The sequence below is a fragment of the Bidens hawaiensis genome, unplaced genomic scaffold, assembly GCF_021521415.1.
Source record: "Bidens hawaiensis isolate Kalapana, Puna unplaced genomic scaffold, B.hawaiensis_p1.1 tig00029371_1, whole genome shotgun sequence".
NCBI lineage: Eukaryota > Viridiplantae > Streptophyta > Magnoliopsida > Asterales > Asteraceae > Bidens > Bidens hawaiensis.
Window position 1 is genome coordinate 222,279 of NW_027505155.1, and position 5,023 is coordinate 227,301.

Sequence of the window (5,023 nt, forward strand, 5' to 3'; positions counted from 1 at the left end):
TATTTATGATACGTCGACATGGCATGTCTGCGTAACTTCCACGTCGCGTATGGCGAGGGGTCACTTTGGGAGTTCATCGCGTATCGCGGTGGACATTGTCCGTGTACTTACCCCTGGTGTTGGTAACTAGTGTGTAGACGAAAACCCGCCAACTTCCTTGTTGCGTGTTTTCTTGCTTAAATATAATTCAAGTCGGTATATTCCTAATCGGTTGTTTTGGTGTATGAAACGTTTGTACATTCAAGGATTATATATACAAAATATTCTTAATAGCTAAGAATTCTTCGTCAATAAGTTTCTGTAGATATAATACATTAAAATACACACACGCTATATAATACTTGGTGGAGAGATTTTCAGAATGCAACGTGTCACTAACTCAGTCTTGTATATTAAGTTCGCCATCACCATTATCCTATCTCTATTTATTATTATTATTATTATTATTATTATTATTATTATTATTATTATTATTATTACTATTTAAATAATATCTTATCCCAAGATTCCTAACGATTCACCAAAACACACTATCACACACACGGCATTTTTTTTCTTTTTATAACATTAATTATTATTTAATATTCATTTAATATTTTTTAAACGATATTCGATAATACCGAATGCTCGTTTAAATGCCCCATATCTCAAGGAGTCATTTTACTCACCACTTACTCGTATACTAATATTTGAAATATAAATTTCAAACATTTTATTTTTATCAACAAAACGGGATGTTACAAATAATGAGGCTAACTAACCCTGTCGCGTATCACGATTGGTGGATTTCTATAAATTTTAATTTTCCAAAAGTGCGCCATCAAAGCACCACATTGCGCTCGCGGCGATGCAAGCGTGCAAAGTGCGAGCGTGCAAAGTGGCCCTTAAGCGGCTCGCGGAGATGCGAGCGTGCAAAGTGCGCCATCAAAGCACCACATTGCGCTCATCGCCTGAGCCCGTGCGAGTTCGGGTGCTTACGCACCCTCCGCTAGGACCACTTGAGAGTGACATATCATATAAGAATATTATTATGCAAACTCATTTTCTTATAAAGAGCTTCCATTTCCTTTCAAGTTTCCATGTGGGATCAAATTCCATTCCATATTTATACCAATGTGGAAATTTCCATATTTTTCCATCTTTCAATGTGGGATGAATCCATCCTTTCATTTATTTAAAGTGAGGTATTTCCATTTTTTTATTTTATATTTTCCATCATATGTTTTGGAAAATTTGGAAATGTTACATTGGGGATTTAGGGCGAGAGGGTTAAATGAGATATTTGGGGAATTGGGGTTGCATGTTAGCAAGTTTCTTATAAAAAACAATATTATAATATATATTTCTTTTTGATAAAGTTTTATAAAGATTAAACAAATGTATCTTGGTGTTTAAGAAACGTCTTCAAACAAAGACATGTATATTTAGAAAATTAGATGCATAGTCTAAATGATCTGAAGACCCATCTAATAACAAATTTAGACATTCTAATGTTTTCTATTAAAATTTTTTAGACCCGTTCAACAAACATTTTAAACAAGGTTTTAACCCTCAAAATTAGACTTATAAAGGTCTAGTGGCATAAAATTAGATCCCCTGATAGTCAATGCAAACCTGTGATTTGGCTCTAGATTAAAGAAACATATTGAGTTACTTGATAACTAATTTTTAAGACTATTTCAAAGGTGAATGTGTTTAAGTCTTTCAGACCCTAAAAATTACTTTCATATAAATCAAATGCTTTAATAAGTTTTCATAACATTTGATGCATAAATTAGTTTATTGATAAGCATTTAGGCCATCGGTGCGCGTATAATTAGATCCAAGGCATGCACGTATTACAGATAAAAGGTTTCTAACATGGCTGGTAAGAAAGTTCCAGTAGTAGGCGTACGCAAAATTGGGCAAAAATACAACACTGCTCAGTGGTTGTACACTTGGGTGAACCAGTACCATTGAGTTTGCAAACAACTAACACACATATGATGATGTGGTTTTATTATTCATGCCAAATATAAAATGTTTTGTTTTTTTGACGTTACTCACTAGCATAAATTAACGTAGTTTTAAAAGTATTTTCATGTAATCGTCCAAAGGATATGAGATTAAGGTACTGTTTGTTTTGTTAGAGGTAAAATGTCTATAGTCTGCGGACAATATCTGCAGACATCTGTATAAGAAGAGGTGGACCAAACCTCTGCAGCCTGCATGAAGAAGACCGTTTGTTTTTTAGCGTATGTAGATTGATAAAATAAACTTGTGGTGGTGTACGAACTGTGGTAGTGGGTGATGGCAGTTGATGTGATATGAAACAAACATTTTTCCTTGCTACTTTCTATGCCGTTTTGTGCTTAAACGTTACCGAATATCATTTGTTTTTGCGTGAATTTACATGTTTGTGTATGTGATAGGTCCTATGTTGAAGAGAGAAAAAACGAGTTTAAGGAAGAAGAAATCAACTCAAACGGGATTCGGGTGAAACCGGTATGCGCGTTTGAAGATAAGCGAGTCAGAAAATGAAAAATCAACCAAGTGACCTGGCCACGCTGCGTGGCCACCTAGGCCTTGGTGTTCATGTGGTGCGGCGCCCTAGGGGCTACCCAGACCTTTGAATTTCGTTGACCACGAATATTTTGTCTTTTATGGGCTTGATTTGGACCTAGTTTGGCTTGTTAATCAAGTTTAAGTGATCTATTTAAACCCTATGAACGAAAAATACTTCATTCCAGCCATCTCACATCTGTTCCAGACGAAATACACAGAAGGAGGAGCTTTCGGATCGGAGTTTTATCAACTTGTTGTCGGTTTTGCTTATTTTAATGTTTGTGAGATCGTTTTTGGTTTTTAACCTTTCAAACCTTTTGTAATCAGGTTATTATGAACATGTTTATTATATTTATCTACTAGGTTAGTTACCCGTGTAGCACACAGATTAAAATAAGTAAAAATTTTAAATAATAACATATTTTGAAATACAAAAAAAATGTATCACATATTTATATATTATACAGTAAAAATTACACATTACGTAATTTGGAAATAAAAAGTTGTTAGAAAATTCATAAATCATAAATTATTTCTTTGTTATTTTCTGTATCAAAACTTAGTTGTAAATGACAACTTTTTTAAACCAACTCGTGGACCAAAACTCATTTTAATCTTAAACTGTTTTGACATGAACAATGTTTGCTACTTTAATCGGTTAAAGAAACCCACCCGTTTCGTATTGGTTACTTAAAAAAATCTAATATTAATAACTAATGCAATACATTTTATATTAAACAAATTAACATATTTATGATGGTATTAATTCTTTTAAATATGATGGAATTATTAAAAATTGAAAATGAAATATTAAAAAGAGAAATGTAGTTAATGTGAGAGAGATGAGAGAAAACTATTGGACTAATACCGCAGATTTCGACAAACCATAGGGATGAAAACCGCATTTCACTCAATAATAACAGATTGAAATAAAAAAAGATAAAATATAAAACTATTAATAAGAAAAGAGATATATATTTAACATGAGAGAAATGGGAAAATTTTATAAGGATCACTCGTGTGTAATGGCATATGACATTAAGGGGCTGTTTGGTTCATTCAGATCTGAATGAGTCAGATCTGAATGAACCTCTGTCCCATTCAGCAATAACAACAAGTCTGAATGATTCAGACCTAATTTTAACCATTCAGATGTTTTTATGTTTGGAACCAAACAGTTTGAAGTCTGAATGAATCAGATGTTTACATCTGAATCATTCCATTCAGATGTAAACAAACAGCCCCTAAGACTCGTGTAGAACACGAGTTAGAATAAATAAATTTGTTTAGATAATAACACAATGTAATATGTCAAATGATATAAAGATATAACATATGGTATAATAAATTACATATTACACAATACGGAAATAAAAAGTTGTTGAAAATTAATAAATCTCTAAATATTTTTTTGTATACAATATTTGTAATTCTAACCTACATATCAAAATTAGTAGTCTCGTTTTGTTTTTTATTTCAAATTTAGATAATGAAATACATCACTTACCATGCGTTAAAACATGTTGTCTTAAAAACAAATCAAACCATCTATAGTGATTGACTATAGCTTTTATTAATCTTCATTGCAAAACAAACATAAAGTTAAAATTTCTTTATTTGAAATTAATTATTTTATCTAAATCAACGTGAAAATTTGTTACTTATAAAATCTTAATATTAATAACTAATACAACATATTGATATAAAACTAAATAATATATCTATGTTTGTATTAAATTTTTAAATTAAAAATAATTATTAAAAAGAGAAAATAATTAATTAATAAGGAAAAAAAGAGTTAAATATAAAACTATTAATAAAAAAGGAAATGTATTTAATAAGAGAGAGAGGTGGGAAAATTTTGTAAGAAACTATCTTATGTGATGCCATGTGGCATTAAAAATCTTTATTTATTACATAGTATAGATTTTATCTACTTTTCATTGATTATGATTGGCTAGATTGGTTAGAATCGCCTAGGTTTGATGTTTAACGGTTAAAATTAACTAGTTTAGGGTGCTTAACAAGTGGTTGATTGTTTATTTATTGTAAAGTTCATATTTTGTGATATTATTCCATGTATACCTGCTGCCCTAGATGAGTTTTAGGTTGCATGTGCACCTGTGGTTGATTATTGCATGAATTAGTTTCGTGTAAGCGTTAATTGCATGTTTCGGTTAATACTTTGTGTGTTAATTGATTGTGGTAGGCATACCATTAGGGTTTTTGTTTCTTAAATCATTAAAGTAAGTAGGTTCACAATCTTTGAGTTGGACCAAAACCTTAGGTGTCGGCTTATCTTGCTGGTTTAGTTGATTTGTTAGTCGTTGCGAGACCACGTGCGGTTTTCCAGCTGTTGACTAGGTTAGTTTGTAAGTTGAGTTATTTTGTCTTTAATATTGAATTACCCCTATTCTCCTAGGTTTGTAATTAGCTCGAGCCTTAGTGAGATCTGTGATTTATACATGGACCAAGTGAT